Here is a 17,412-nt window from a genome sequence, read left to right as displayed (position 1 = left end):
AATATATGTGTCTCAATTTTTTCTAGTGTCGAATAGTCTTAGTTATTGGCCGTTGAAAAGCGGTGTCCCGGTAGTGGCGTTTTGGCCGTTTAAGGGTTAATTCAAACAAAAGTTGTATTGAATCACTAAATCATTTATTTGAATCACAGACTATTTATTTAAAGATTGACTATGGAAAACTAAAAAAAATTGTGCATGAAACTTTAAAATTGAAGAAAGTAGGTACAGTTTAAAGCAAGTCATAAAGTTTAGTTTGTGGGGATCAGTGATTAGAACTGTCTATAGTTATAGCCTTAAATAAAGCCGAGTCTGTTTTATTAATTGAAGGTTTAAACTCGTATTAACTGCAATAAAGAGACATGTTGTTATCATACTGAATACCTAATTTTCATTATAATAGACTCGAATCAAATTGAATTAAATTTAGAATTTCACTTTTTATTTAACTCGCATTTAAAAACAAATTGTGACCAGTCTTATAAAATAGACAGATTTCAAAGAAGTTACATCCTGGATCAATTTGCATATTGCATAAAACTGGTTTTAGTACTATGTAATTCCTCAGATTCCTTCAATTTTCGCAAGCAAAAATCCTTTTTGGATGTGCAAACTTAAACACACCTCATTAATAATACCTCTGTTCAGTTTAATATTTTCAACTTGTTTCGAACTAATTATGATTATTTAATCACTGATAAGTAATACAAACTTTGATATCGACAATCAATGTTTAAAATTTACTTATATAAATAATATAGTTAGGATTAATAATTTTTTATTGTTTTAACGTCAATATTTTTATTAAAATTTTGTTTTACTTTTAACACTTTATTAAAAAAAATTTCGTTAACTCTATCTATGCACCCTAGTGGATATCAAGTTAGAAAATGATGCTTTCCACAAGAGAAACTTTTAATGATTTAAAAAGAATAAAAAATAAATCTACCGTCAATCGGGGTAAACTTTTCAAAACTTAGAAGTAGGTCAATTACTGTCAAGTTTGAAGCTTTGAAATTGCACGAAGAAGGCAGAAAACGTTCTAAAAATGGCGACTGGATACTGGCAAATCAAGAAGACAGAAAGTCTAAAAAATCATTCATCCAATTGGAAAAATTAAATTCCACAAAAATTATGTTTCATGAATATTATAAAGATATTTTCTGCGGAAAAATAACAAATGCCTATTAATTTATTTTTAAAGAATATTAATTCCCAGGGGTACCATTTTAAAAGATGTGAAATTAAAAACATCTATTTTCGATAAAATTATTTTTATAATTAACTCCAGGCACAAAAAAGATAGAATTGGCGTTAAAAGCATTTACAATTATTTTCTGTTGAAAAAAAAATAAATTATGGAATAATTTGTTTCCATGAGCTACAATCATTCTACGAGGTGAGATTTTTAAAATACCTAAATTTACGATATACAGAAAATTTTAACTGTGAAATACCATTATAACCTAAAGAATCAGTCCTTCACATTAGACCCTTCTAGCAGAATATTATTCCCCTCTCTAAATTTGAATCAGTGAAAACTCGGTCACTGAATCAAGTCATTAAGAATTTTCACTGATTTACAATGCAATCCAGCTGATTCAACTAGTTAAAAATGGGTCAATGATTAAAATCAATTAGAATTTTCACTGAAAATCAGCGCAATTTTCCTTATTGAAATTTAATGAGCCCATTTGCTATTTTTTGTATAAAATTATTTTTGACCTACCCTGAAGCCTTAGAAATAAATATTTGAACAACTTTTTGGCAGCAACTTTTAATTGTTCTTATACAATTATAGTCCGAGAAAACGTACTCCATCATTTTGTTCATCTATAAAAATAATTTGCTATGCTTTAAAATACAATTCTTTCTCTTCTAAGGCTGATGGGAGGCCAAAAATAATTTTCGGAAAAAAAGAACAAATAAGGCATCACTTTTTTTCAAAAAGGTTCAATTTTAAGACGTAGTACTTAAGAATATAATATTTTTTTAAATCATAAATGTAGGTATGTCAGTAATCACAGGGCGCAGAATTCTATCTTATGGAAAAAAGTGTTTCGTGTTTAAAAAAAAAAGAATAATTTTACATATCCTAAACATTGATTCTTTCTTTCCCAAGTCTCAGGGGTAAGCCTTTTGAATATAAGAATACTTTAAAAAGATTTAAAAGATAATATTTATGTTTTTATTTGCCACTCTAGTACATATGGTACCAACAAAATTGATTACATTTTCTGATTTTTGGCGAAGCCGCGATCTTAAAAATTAGCGAATTTTGATCCATAATTACGCCGGTTGACGATACAAGAAACGACAATTTTTTATTTCGGAAACTTTTGCAAAAATTTTACATTGTTGTACTTTTGTTTTTGAAATAATATTTGAAATCGTTACTGATTAAATCAATATTTTAAACTATCACTGGTGACTGAATGAACTTCAGATTTTTACTGGATGGGGCAGTAAGTGACTCAACTTAAACAGCTGCTTTACTGAATATACCAGTAACATTAAATGATAGATTCAAGCAGTGTTATAGCTCGTGTTGCTGGTCTGATATTGCCATTTCTCGAGTATAAACGAATTAACTTTATTATTATTTTTTTTTTTAAACATCTTCTCCTTTCGATAATACAGATTCCCTGAAAAATTTGACTTTTAAAACCTTGCATAATAATGCGTGTATTTCTGAAAAAGGATTCTTCTCTCAATCTCTCCAGCACATTAATGGGAAAGTACCCAACCGGCCATCGAAAGTTCTGTATTTCGATTCCCATCGGAGCGAAAAATGGTTTTTTAAAAAAAATGTAATTTAAAACAATTTTTAATTCAGAGCTCGATCTAGCCTGTAAACACGATAAAAAATTCTGTTATTCTCTGATAATAATACATATTCCTTAATAACTTTATTATGTACTAGAGTTTGTGTTAGAAATATTTGGGATCTGGTTGCAATAAGCAGGAGATACACCTTTCGCATTGCAGGCCGATCCTTGTTTATTGTTTTCAGAATGAAGTGCGGTTTTTAAAAGATCATTTTGCAAAATTCAGCACAAAAATGATAAATTATAAGTGCCATGCCTAACCAGCTGACGAACTACATCGCGTGTGACCAGCTGACTACTGGTACTGAGTAACCAGTAAACCTCACTGATTAAACCAGTGCCGAAATTCCACTGAGTGGAATAGTGAAATTTCACTGATTTTCGATGACACACTTCAGGCTGTTTCAACCAGTAACATTTTCCTGGTTCATTTTAAAAGAGTAACGTGAGAAAAGAACTGTGATTATTATTATTATAAAAACATTTCAGTGTTGAAATGTTGTCACAGGCTTATACTGCCCAACATGTCGAAGGCATTTTTGGTTAGAGATGGATTTTTATTTGATCATTTTTGCACGGGGCTGTCCCGGTATATATCATCAGTCACGGACGCATTTTTATAATGCAATCAAGTGATCTGATGAAAGCAGTCTGCCCAGACATATTGGACAAAGCCTGGTTTTACCCCATCATTGACGGACTGGGTTGCAGTCAAGTACACGATGGGGGGACCTATAGCTTAAGGTGGGTTCCGAACCACCAGAATCTTGGTAAAGGTACATTGAAAAATTTCCAGAGGTACCGGCTCAGGGATCGAACCCCGGACCTCTGAGGTGAAGTCCGAGGGTCTAACCAACTAAGCCACCGAGGCTCTTTATTATTATTATTATTATTATTATTATTATGTGTTTCTATTAAACTTTTACTCGGGTAAACCCGGTGATACATCATAGCCACGGACTAAGTCAAGTTATTATTATTATTATTATTATTATTATTATTATTATTATTATTATTAGAAATCACGAACGAAACTAGTTACATAGGAAGTGACCAGCTCTAATATGCGAGCAATTATTAGTCATTCGTACGATTCTCGCACGTGTTGCTGGCAGTTTCAGCATGGCCTTTATGCACGTGCACTTGATGCCAGTACCTCACAGACTTTCTCAACATCTTTTGCGAAAATGCCCGCACTAAAGTGCACGTGCGTCACCGGTTATACGAGCACATTCCAAAGGCATGGGATTTTCTTTTGCACTTTAATGAAATTCCAAAAATACTCCAGTTTGCTACTTTCACAACGCTAAGTTTGTCTCAGAAAACGCGCGAACATTCACTGCATGTTATGCATCTGAACCCCAAAGCATAATTGAAATAATTAACAATTGAACACTTATTGATCACAAACGACTTAAAATTAAATTAATTTAACTTATAATTAAAAATGTGTCTAGTTCGAAGCGAAATTTAAAATCGTTAAATTTTTAATGTTTCTAACATAAAATTGCTTCAAAATAATATAATTTTCAACATTAAGAAAGTTGTTGATTTATTCTTCCATTTTTTCAAAATTCAAATGAGTTCCACTATGAGTGCTTTAATTTGAGGTACAGTTTTGATCTCAATATTTTAAATGCAATATTTTCAACTTTAAGCGTCGGAATTGTTTAATGTAAAAAATTCTTATTCCCAAATTCCGTGTTTATAAATAGAAAACTTATCGACAAAGGAAAACAGAACTAAGTTTTTAAAAAAACAGAATAAGAAACTTATAAATACAGATTTTCCGGATCTGTTCACGAATTCCCGGCATTTTTCCATATTTTTCAAGGTGTAAAAAAGTCCCAGATTTCCCGGGTCACTAGACACCCTGAAAATTATAATATTCTCAGGGATTAGAGTAGTTCATCATTGCAATTTTAAGAAAATTAGGAAAATCTTTTTAAGAAAAGGGTGATTTAAAGAAGAGAATATTTGTTTCTTTAGAGTAAGGTAAATTGAAAACAATTAAATTGGTTTAAACATTTCGGCACACAATTTTGGAACTCATACGTTGTAGTTAAATAAATCTTTGTATTTAAAGAAATTTTTCAGCGGCGTACATTCGATGAAAAGAATTATCTTTCATTTTATCCATGTACAAGAATTCATTTTAAACATTCTTTAAAAAAGATGAATATGTATCCAAGTTTGATTTCGATTGAAAAAAATATATTTTTATTTATCTGAAGTAATATAATGTAAATTTTATTTACTAATAAAGTATTATAAGAAGAAAAGTATTTTAATTGTGAGATATATTTGTTCTTTTTCGCGACACTTTATACATTCAATCATGTCAGACTTTAATTTTCCTATTTTTTGGTGCATATTATCGATCATTCGGAATTTTCTTTAATGGCATGATAAATTAAAGATTATAAGAACAAAAGTATCTCAATTAAGTGTGAGACATTTTTTCTCATTCATGAAACTGTTTATTCAATCACCTTATATTTTCTTTTGCTGTTTTTTGTTGTTGCGGAAATTGTCGACAATTTGCTATCATTTTTTTCTATTGACAACCGTATTTGCAAGCCAACTTTTGAAGTCTTTTCTGAGACTATTGCAATTACTGTAACTTTATAAATAAGACGTTTCTTGAATCTACAAAAATCAGGGTATTGATTTACAAAACTAAATTAATTTTTTCCTGACAATATAAAGTGCGTCTCAACCTCTATATAATTTTTTAATTCAGTTTAGAATAAAATAATATCTTTAAGTTTGATCTCCCTAAAATTTAATTTGATTTTTGTGAATCAATTAAAAATCAACTTTATTGGCAGCCTAGCCCAATTATTAGCAGGCCAAAAACCTAAATGCACCGATTTAATTTTTGATAAATCTTCGATTGCACTGTATAACTAATAACAAGGCATTGTATGTCAAAGTGACGACAGAAATAAATGAATTAAAATCAAATCAGCTAAACAGTCCTCATATCTAATAAATTAGAGTAAGCTGCCAACAATTAGAAGTTGCCAACAATTGATACTCTTACCCTATGAGTATAAACAAATTTCACTTTTATTCATTTATTTTAAAAAACTTTCAACATCATACAAACTTCTTCATCAATTCCCTTCTTCGTATTTAAAAAATATGTTGCTCACCTTATTAAAACATTTTGTTTTTAAACGATGTCAACAGTTTCTTTACCACATGTCTAATGAACATTAACATTCAAATGAGGCTGATTATCTATTAAAGGTAGCTAATAAATATGCAATTTTTATATAACAAAGAACAACACAGAAAAAATTGGTGATTCCATTTTACTTCCGGTCATTTTCTTACACAATCATTTTGAACTGCAGCTACAATCCCTCTCTTGATTAAGGTAAAAACTATAAAGCAATTGAATTGCATCCAATATCCGTATTGATCAAAATGAACCAAGTGTGGTTCAATTTTGTTTCATTATATTCTGACGTCATTTCTTTTTTCAAAATGAAACTTTATTTTTTTTCTGTGAACGCATCTTTGTTTTCCAATGTCATCTCTAAATTCTACTCATATACCTTATAGATCAAAAACTTTTAAAACACACCTTGAACGGCTTTTCGAAATTTAAGCACTAAATGTTTCTGCAGACTCGAGTGTAGGTCGAGTTGCGTAGTGCAATTTTTTTAATAACTTATCACTGTGATAATTTAAGTCAACACGAGGTCTACAACGAGCCGGAGACCCGAGTGAACTGAGGACGACCCTCGCATGTCGGCGATCGGAAAACGACTGACGACTAACGTCCGTGATATAGGAGACACACGGTCGTAGTAGACTGCACGCGTAAAGTCATTTGTACGTATATACAAGTCATATGGCGTACATTGTCGGCATTCAACTACGTGTGTCTATGGACCATTTACTCATTATCCCGCCTCTTCATTTTACGAATTCCTATCAAGGAATTCCCGGATTTCGTACGTACATCGTTAAAAGATAAGGGACAGTGCATCAATAACATAAAGTTTTTTCTTTAAATTTTGAACCCGCCCCCCTCTGTTTAGTTTAGGTCCACAAGGGGCCGTCCATAAACTACGTTACGAAACAGGGCAAACAGAGTGGTTTTCACAAAAATAGGGGAATAATAGGCGAATCAATTCTTTTAAATAAAGTTCTCAGATTTCAAGTCGATATATTTCGCATGTTCAACAAAGGGATTGGCATGAATTTAACTTTACGTGCCAATGAAACTAGGTGAGTGAAAAAAGTACTTAGACAACAGCAATTTCCAAAAATCAAGGAATTTTATTAGTCAGGGATAAGTAAGAGATTTAGAAAATATATTGCAAAGGACAGGTAGTTTCTATGACTTTAAATAACTGTCAAGCAGAGTAAATTTGAAATTTCTTAATTTTGATATGATATTATTTTACCCCATTTATAAAAGATTCTAGGTTAAAAATGCTACAAGTTTAAGAATCTAGTCTTTAATTAATGTTAATGGCCACGGATAATGAAAAATTAATTTGGCTTGTATTTGTATTCCTTTGTTTGCAGTTGCTTCTTCCTGAATATTATCTTTTTAGTTATAGATTTGATTATTTGTTTAAAAATTCAATAATTTTTTTGAAGTCATACTTTTTGATCCGAAATTTAACTTTTTTGTTGAAAATTCAACAATTTCGCAGAAAATTAACTTGTTTAAAACATCCATTTTTGTGTTGACAGGTCAACTGCAATTTTTTTGGGTCAAAATTCAAGTATTAATTTTAAAGTTTGTCTTTCTAACTTAAAAATTCATCTATTTCAGTAGAATTTATATGTTTCTTATGGATAAAAGGGCAATTATTCATATTTTTGGTTGAAAATTCATCTCTTCAAAGTTTTGTGGTAAATTAATGTTCTTAAATGTAAAAATAAACTGTGTGGTTTAAAAGTTGAACTACCTTCCTTAAGTGAACTTTTTTTGTCTTTCTTGACTGGAAAATCTTTATCTGTTGGAAATTGTCTTCTTAGTTTTTAAATTATTATTTTTTTAAATAAAATTTAGTCTTTTTTATTAAAATATCAACTATTACACTTTTTTGTTGAGACTGCACCTTTTCAGGTTGAAAATTAACTATTTTGTAAAAAATTTAATTTCTCTGCTAAAAGTTCAAGTATTTTGTTAAACTGTCGGCTTTGTGGCAGAATAATATTTTTTTCTTCACAATAAATAAGCTTTCAAGTTTTAAATTTGTATTTGAAATATTGTTTTATCTCGTTTATAAAAGATCGTATGTTAAAAATATTACAAGAATAAAATGCTGGCATTTAAATGTTAATGAAGAGGGAAACTAAAAAAATGGTCAAGAAAAAATCAAAGAATTTTGAAAATAAAGTTTTCATAACACATGTATCAAAAATTTGACTTTCGATGTCCCCGTAGCGGGTTTTATGAAAAAGTGTATGCGCAAGTCGGGTCGGGGCGAGGCAACAGTTTCGCTCGGGCAGCTAACTTCGCACTCGTGCAATTGTCGCCTTTCGCCCCTTGCTGCGCAATAAACTATTTCACGCTGCAAAGCATGTATTATCCTAAGTATAAAAAAATTCCCTTAGTTTCAAGTCCCACATATTATTATTTCTGAAAATCATAAATTACGTACAGTAAGAGGGGTGGGGGATATTTTGTTACAGTTTGTTACATGGGGAGAGAGGATCTGGGAGAGGACCTATAATATGTTACTTAAATTAAAGTACGGCCACAAAGCACTCTCTAAATCTACTAAAGGAATTAATAGTACTTTGGACGCAAGACGTAACCTGAAGCAACTAAAGCGCTGAGAGTACGGCCCTTGAGCCGTTTGTCTCGGTTGACTGAGCAAGCCCTTCCGCGCTCCCTGCATCCGAAACTTTCGAGGGCATGAGTTGTAGGAACGCCGTAAACTCGGACTCCATATTTCCAGGTTCCAGTATATTTTAAACGGTATTTTTAAATAAATTTAAAAACTATTTTCACAATAAAGAGAATTTTATTGAAATCAAAAGAATTATTAAATATATGGAAGAGTTAAAGAAATGTGAATAGAGTACAAACAATACACCACATTATGTATAACCAAACTAACCGCTGGAGCCGCTAGGCAGAGAGAGGAAGATGTGTTGAGTACAGCGTGACAAGCAGAAGGGCCGTACTCTCAGCGCATTAGTTGCATGCAGTTGCGCCAGACATCCAAATCTAACAGAAATCGTTATTGCGACCCTGTTTGTTTAAGTTTGAATTCAAGAAAAGGCATATGAATATTCTTTAAAATTAAGTCGAGTTCGGTGGTTCTGCAGTACGTCTGCCAATTTCTGCATATTATAAACCTCGAGGATGTTTAATTTTTTTGAAAATACATTTTAGTTAACCTAACTTTTTTCAAGGACACTTTGCCAGTTCCCTTTAAACTATTCACTTATTCTTCAATATTAAAGTAAAATTCACCCGTTTTTAACAAACTAAACAGACACAAAAAATAACGATTTCAGTGACAAAATCATTTAACTTGCAATAAATTGAAGTCAGAATCCACTTACTCACAAACGAAAAATCGTAAGAGGAGCGAGTCAAAACGTCATGGCAGCAGCAGCGTGCATACGCCTGCGCTATAAGAATAACGCAATTTACTTTCAGCAGTATATTGAATATAAATTTGAGCTTATACTTGAAAGTTCTTCTCACAAAAACATGTTCGTGCTACTTTTTCTCAAAACTTAATTTATGGCCTCAAAATTCTCGAGATTTTCATCGCAAAATTTTATAAGAAAAATTATTATTTTTAAAAAATGCGAGATACGCAAAAACTATCAGCCCCATTCGATTCAACAAATCCAAATTCATTTACTTCTTGAAAAATAAATGATTAGTTTTTGTAATATTAATTTACAATCATTTTATAAAATTATGTTAATTTAAAAATTTCAATTTCGAGAACGCTCTTTTGCATTCCTGAAATATTTGTTTCTTTCTTTTTTTGTTTCGTACGTGATTTTACAAAAATCCCTTCATATATAAATAACTTCTTTAAATTTTGTTTAATCATAAAGATAATATAACAGTATAAATATAAATTTATACTTTTCTAAATCCTTCAAAGTTGTCTTAAATCAACGAGACACTAAAATCCCTTTCAAAAAAACACTGCTGTATTTGTTTTGAAAATATCAAATGTCTGTACCGTTTGAATTTTCAATATTATATTATTCATACACAATTATTATTAATATAACAATATAATCTTAGAATATGAATTCAAAAAACATGCGACTTTCTTAATTGAAACTCAAAACCCAACAGAAGGTATTTTAAAAACTTATTCAATTATGTTTTACTACCAATGTCTTGCTACTCGTTGAATTCATACATTAGTACTACTAAGCAAATTAGTAGAATTTCCTTTCTAATTAATTTAGTAACATAAATCTTACCATTTCATTTAGCCGAAAGATGAATTTTTAACCAAATAATTGCATTAATTAGCAAACAGTTAAACTTTCATAAAAAACAAGGAAATTTTAATAAAATATTTTTAATTTCAAGTGAAAAACACCATTTTTGGAAGACAGTTGTATTTTTCACTTTAAATGTTAAATTTTTAACCAAAAAAGTTCATTTTGATCCAAGAACGATGACTTTTTCATCATAAAAGATGAATTTTATAAAAAAAGGCGAATTTTCAACCAGTTGAATTGAACGGAATTTTTTTACATAATAGTGCAATGATTAACCAAAATGATGAACATTCAATCAATAAAGATGAATTTTAAATCAAGTGGTTGAATTGTTTACTAAAATAGATACATTTAAAGTAAAAATGGAATCGTAAAATTTGCAGTTAAAAAGATTAATTTTCAAGAACCACAAAAGGAATTGCTGAATTTCCAGAGAACAAAATTAATTTTTAGTCAAAAAACAGGTATTTTCAACAAAAAATTACATTTTCAAAAAAGGTAAATTTAAACAAATTAATTTTTAACAATGCAGTTCAACTTTCAAACAAATAATTCAACATTTCATAAGTTTTATTAAGCCTGTGTCTGTAAGTAGGGTTATAGGCCTTCATAAAACCTATGCAATTTCTTACCGTGAAAATATAATTATCACATAGTTTCACTTTCATCCAAAACAGATCATATTTTCATCGAGAAATAAGAAAGAAAGACGATTTATCATTTAAAAAAGTTGAATTTTTTCCAACAAAGATCAATTTTATACAAAAAAGTTAAATTCTTTCTAAAAACAAATAATAATTTTTAACCTCAAAAAAAAAAAGATTTTAATTTAAAATACAAAGCAGTTTAATTTAACCAATAAAGACAATTATAAATTTTCCACAAAAAACAAAACTAATTTTGAACCAAAGTAATGTTTTTTGAACAAAGTAGTTCAACTTTCGACCAAATTGTTGAATTTTTCAACCAATTTTCAGCCAAACAGTTGAATTTTTTACCACACAGTTAAATTTTTAGTAAAAAAAATTCATTCTTAACCTTAAAAAATGAATTTACAACAACATATATTACGGTTAATTTTTCATTTACAAAGATTAATTTTCAACCCAAACAAAAAAATTTCAACAAAATAGATACATTTTCTACCAAAGAAATGAATTTTTAAACCAACAAAATTAATGTTTAACCAAGTGTAAAGTTAAAGATGATTACAAAACTTACGGATAAATATATTAATTTTCGTGGGGAAAATAAAAAACTTCTAGCAAAACAGTTGAATTTTTAACCCACACAACTACTCAAAAAGTGAGAGAAAATATGCCGGAAGAGAAAAGTTAAATCCGGCATATCTTGCCGGAAGACAATACTCGACTTTCTTATTATCAAAAATGATTATTACTGGGAAAGCAAAGAGTAATTATCTCCAGGATATCTACCCGATGGATTATTTTTAATTTCCTGTAATTTTCCTGTTTTCTCCCGGCCAGTTAAAAATAATTCAAAAGATCTGAAATCGGTAAAATTCGTGTCGACGTATTTCCGCTGGGAACTGTTATATAGATAGAAGAATGATTCTCTGATTTGAAGTTGCACTGCCTGTATGATTTGAAATAATTGATTCGGTCCATTGATGAACCTAAATAAGTTTCAACGGAAATGATATTCTACGGTGAACTTTAGTTTTTTTTCAGAGATATTTTTTATAAAGTATTATTATTTACGCGAGAGTTTAATCGCAAGGTAAATTATTCTAATTAATTTTGTCTTTTGAATTAATTTCTCATTTTAAACCTTAATTAACCCTAAAATATTGGTTGGTTTACGAAATTGAGGGTTAAAAATAATAAAATAAGCAAAAAAAAAAAAACGTAAAATTCAGTGGATAAAATATTTTAAAATTTAAATAAAGCTCTCACAATCGCACTTTAACCATTACCTGCATGTGCACAGTGCTCTGGTTTTGTCAAACGTTGCTCGATACAATTTTCGGGAGAAGGTTCCTTTCTGACCACTCAAACTTCAATCAGTAAGGGAATGATTATATACTTGGTTACGCAGAACCGGAAGTATTTCCCCACCTAATTGTAAGATAACCCGATTTTTGTTATAAACGCCTACCAATAATATATCTGTACTTAGCTCTGAGTACTAGTATCGCTAACTGAAATTCATACTTTTTGTAGCATCTAATTTTATTTCCTCCTCATGAAAAATATTTTTCGAGAGTACACGGAGATAAATTTCGGTAGATTAATTCACGGCACTGCTCCTTAATTTTATCACGCATTGGCGCGAGAACTAAGATCTCGGAACCCTTGCTTTTAAAGCATGGGTCTCGAAGTTGCAGGCATGACGCCATGCTCCTTTGCTCTCAGGTCTCGAACTCTATGCTTGTAAATCATAGTGGCCGAGACTTTAAAATAATTAAAAACTATAGCTCCAAAATCATGCGCTTCTGTGAATTATTATCTTGAAAATTCTCTCCATATGTACGGTCACTTTAAAATAACAAATTTGTCACATGTAACTCTTTAACGTCCAAGAATTTATCTCGTTACATAAAAAAATTGAAAAAATCAGGAACAAGAAATGGTGGTTTTCTGATCAATTTTTACCAAATTTCAACAAATATAATGGGGAAATAGGAGGAAATAGGGAAAATAAATTCTGTTGAATAAAACTACTGTTGGTACCATTAAATATGAAGCGCAATTACAATTTAAAAAAATTGTAACTAAACAAATAAATTTTTAACCAAGAAGATTAGTTTTCTTCTAAAAAAATATTAATTTTTAACCAAAAATGGAATTATTATATTTTCAGTTAAAACCATTAGTTTTCAAGGAAAAATATTGTTTTCAACGAAATATTTAACTTTTAAAATAAAGGACAAATTTGCATCTAAATGACGAATTTTCAAGCAAAACATTGTTTTTAACAAAGTATTTCAACTTTCAACTAAGTAGTTGGATTTTCGAACACAACAGATGAATTAGCGACGAAAAATATAATAATTAATATTTCAAGCAATAAGACGAATATTTACAAAAATATTTACATTTTTAACTAAAACAGATTATTAATTGTCAATCAAATACAGTGAAACTCTTCTATAGCGCCGATTTCGGGGCTGACGGTGGGTGGCAACTAACTCATTATAGCCTGCTCCGATTTTGTTCGTTCACGCCTGACTGCTCACGTGAGTGAAAGCCGCAGATCCCATTGTAGTTGAGTTTTAAATAAAAGAAGTTTTAATTTCTACAATAAGAGATGAATGTGCAACTTTCAACTATGATGACGAATTTTCAAAAGAATACATGAATTTTTAACTAAATAGTTGACCTTTCTACTAAAAAAAAACTTTTAAATGAAAATGAAATAGATAAATTTTGAATTAAAAAATTTTTTTTATTGATAAAAAAGAAGACTTGAAAAAAATTCATTTTTAACAAAATAGTTGAGGCCTCAACCAAAGCTGAATTACCAACCAAACAGTTGCATTTATAACTAAGTATAGTTTCAATATTAAGCAAAAAGGACGAATTTTCAACCAAAAAGTTGAATTTTCATTCTAAAAGAAGAATATTCAGCAAAACAACAGTTGATTTTTCGACCAAAAATACGACTTTCAACCAAATAGTTGCATTTTCCATAAAATAAATAAATTGTCATCCAAAAGATAAAATTTTAGCCCAAAAAAGATTAATTCTGAAGTCAGATTTTCTTATTAGGTTATATTAATTCAGCTATCATTCACGCAAAAAAACGGGGAAGTTTTTTAAAATAAAGGGAAAAGACGAATTCTTACAAAAAGGTTAAAGAGTGTAAAATCTGATGTTCAAAAGCATTTTCATACCATTTCTTACTATAGATTTCCTACGTAGAATAAATAAATTTTCTTTTTTTTTTAGATAAAACCCAAAATAAAATGGATTAATGTATCTAAAGGGGCCTTTTCCTTTTAAAAAATAGCTATAGTGAGATTTTCTTTAAAAAGTGACTGATAGAGACTAAATGGACTATGTGGCAGCGCTGAGAATTTGTTAAATGTTTAAGTTTAAATAAGAAAATAATTGAAGGATTCTCATTATTTGACCTGCTTTCATTGTGACAACTTCCAAGACAAAAACAGTGCTAAAAGCCATGATGAAACTTAATAAAAATTAATTTTTAATTTATTGCCCCTGTAAGTTGAAAATTCAAATTTGTAAGATTTGAAATTTTTAAAAGTATAAACAATATATTATGAAAATAAGTTTACTTATACCCCTTTACTAAAAAATTCCGAAAATCAATAAATTTAGTATTGTTGAACACCTGTTTATATTAAACTCTCTCTTACCGATAAAGCAAGAGTCCGACGTTGCCAGCAAAACGATCGTCGTTTCTACTCTGTCGGTAATTTTGATCGTTTCCCAGGTTATAGCGAGCTCATACGGATCGATTGTGTACTAAAAATGTGTAAGTAATAACGATATTAATAATACCTAACATTTTAAATTATTGAAAATATGACTTCACACTCTCTAAAGAAAATTTCTTCAGATTGTGTTGTTTACTAATAATCAAATTTCATTATTTATGTTCAACATTCATGAGATACATTATTTCATCATTATGATCAGGATATCCTCAAGATGCAAATTTTGAAACTAAAATAAAAATTCCATAATTAAGTTAAATGTATAAGTAAATTGCCTTCCCAGACGAAAATATTATATATAGTTTATACATAGTGTGAAGTATTATATAAAATATTCAGTTGTTTTATACATTTTTTATATAAAATAAATGAATATTATATATAATACTTCACACTACATATAAACTATATATAATTTTTCTGTCTGGGTTGGAGTAATGAGGAAATCCTTTAAAAATAAAATAATTCTTTTGAAGCATAAAAATCCTATTCAAATCAAAAGAAACCAATCTTTGGAGTTAAACTGGACTTTTATCATTACAAGTAGTATTTAACCTAATAATTTAAAACAGTTTCTTTCATCTATAAAAGATAATAATTTCCTTAGAATCTCTATACTTTAAAGAAATGTAGTTTTAAACTCATATCTATAATCACTTTCATCCTAAGATTTGTATGAACGTTAAATTGTCATATCAATGATAACGAAGAGGTAATCTTTGTCTCCGAGACCCATGTTTGGTCACGCTTTCTAAAAACCAAACGAATCCGGGAAATGAGTCTCACGATTTTGTCTTCACACGTGTATTGTGTCCTCGATAAGAAGATTTTTAAAATCCTCGAGACACTTTTATAACGACGAAAAGAATTGAGATGATTCTTTATAATTACGTTCAACAGGAAAAACTACGTCAGAGAATTGAATAACAGTTCTGCTACTTAATCAGCAACATCCTGAGAAATTGCTCAGAGTAGAGACAATACGCAAATAGTTCATCCTCTTCACAATAAATTCTAAGGTGTAAAATTTTGATACCAAAGTGAATCAAATGTTTTATAATACAACATTAATTCTCAACTACATTCGCAATATCTGTCAATTGTTTTTCCATTCTGACATTGATTTTATCCACTTTTGGAACAAAACTTCGGTATTTGCATGGTTTCTACCTGATGAATGATTTTTAATTACCCACCATTTTCCGATTTTCTCACGGTCAATCAAAAATATCTTTACGGAAATACTCAGTCTCAAAGTCTAAATTATAACCGTCTCCCGTTACGGTTAATTCCGCAATTCTAGCTCTACCGCAATAATTGACCTGCTAATTTTACGCAAAATTCCGTAATAACAGTCAGAGCTAAATTATAATTCTTTACGTGAATTCCGTGTTCCATTTCGCAATCACATTTATTTCGAAAAATATCCCATTCCAAGTCAGCTTTATATTTATTTACAACATTTTTGTATCATAATCCAGAAATAAAGAAACGTCCTTTTTGTTAAATATGTAAAAGGTAAGTTTCAAATTGTGGCCAATTTTTGTCTGTAAAAAAGAGAATGTTTAAATTCTAACCAATTTTAATGTGGAAAAAGGAATTTACCAAATTTGTCGAGTATTGACTTGGAAGAGGGATTTGTTGTAAATTCCACTTTCATCAATTATAATTGAAATTATTTTCTAATATTATCCCTTTCCGTGTAAAAATTTACCTGTTCCGACTTTGTATTATATTTATTTACAGCATTTTCTATCATAATTCAAAATAATATTGGCTCCCTTTCTCTAAAACTTTGAAAAAGGAAGCTTCAAATTCTGTCAAATTTCAATTTACAAAAAAAAACATATTTTAAATTCAAAAAATTTTCTGCTGACTTGGAACAAAAATCGGTCCAAAATTTGTAAAAGGAAAGTTTTAAATTGTAAAGATTTCGGACTTGGAAGAGCGATTTTTTACATTCCTTTTTTGTAAATCAATTATTAAAATTCGTTTCCACAAATCCCGTTCCACGTGAACAATTCTCTGTTCTAAGTAAAATTATAATTATATACGAAAACGTTGTCTTTAAGTCAACTTTCTCATTATTTACAAAATTCTTTGTTCAAAAGTCAAAATTATGATTCTTTACGAATTCGAATTTTTCTGTTCCCCATTGTAAAAAATATGTTTCTTTACTGAAACTCCTTGTTCCAAACTTAAAACTATAATTCTATATTAAAATTCTGTCCTAAGTTAAAAATTATACTTTTACACGGAAATTCCCTGCCTCAAACTATGCTTTTTTACTAAAGTAATATGTCGTAACTTAGAATATTTTTTCTCTCTCAAAAATCTCCTGTTCAAAGTCAGAATTATAACTGTTTTTGAAAAAGCACTTATCCAACTCGGAATTGTAACTATTTTGGAAAATTCCCTACTCTAAATGAGATTTATGATTTTGCACAAGTTCCCTGTTCCAACTCAGAATTCAGAATACAAAATTAAAACCACTTTTAATTTGCATATTAGTATAATTGAGAGAGAAATCCCAGGGTCACTAAGTCATATTCGTAGGTTTTCATTTATTTAATACATTGTTCGTATAAAGTAAATAAATATTATATATACAGTCTGTCAAGTTAAAGCGTGGGTGGCTTTACTCGCAGTCGGTAAGGTGTATCGACATGATTTTGGTGTCAAAATATTAAGAAGAGCTCC

The 17,412-nt window shown here is 29.6% G+C and overlaps 1 protein-coding gene across 4 annotated transcripts in view; it reads right to left on the bottom strand.

The window, feature by feature from the left end:
• LOC117167933 (ral guanine nucleotide dissociation stimulator) overlaps positions 1-17,412 on the bottom strand; it is a 114,357-nt gene that overhangs the window by 62,732 nt on the left and 34,213 nt on the right. The window contains exon 1 of one of the 4 annotated variants that reach the window (XM_033353184.1): positions 6,168-6,584. The exons of 2 other annotated variants lie outside the window; for them this stretch is intronic. The gene's annotated coding sequence lies outside the window, so the exon portion shown is untranslated. Of the gene's footprint in view, positions 1-6,167; positions 6,585-17,412 lie in introns of those variants that run through there. One more of the 4 variants, XM_033353183.1, reaches the window with a different exon arrangement.

Source organism: Belonocnema kinseyi, chromosome 2 (genome assembly GCF_010883055.1).
Source record: "Belonocnema kinseyi isolate 2016_QV_RU_SX_M_011 chromosome 2, B_treatae_v1, whole genome shotgun sequence".
NCBI lineage: Eukaryota > Metazoa > Arthropoda > Insecta > Hymenoptera > Cynipidae > Belonocnema > Belonocnema kinseyi.
The sequence above is the reverse complement of the archived record's forward strand: the minus strand, read 5'-3'. Positions and strand labels throughout refer to the sequence as shown.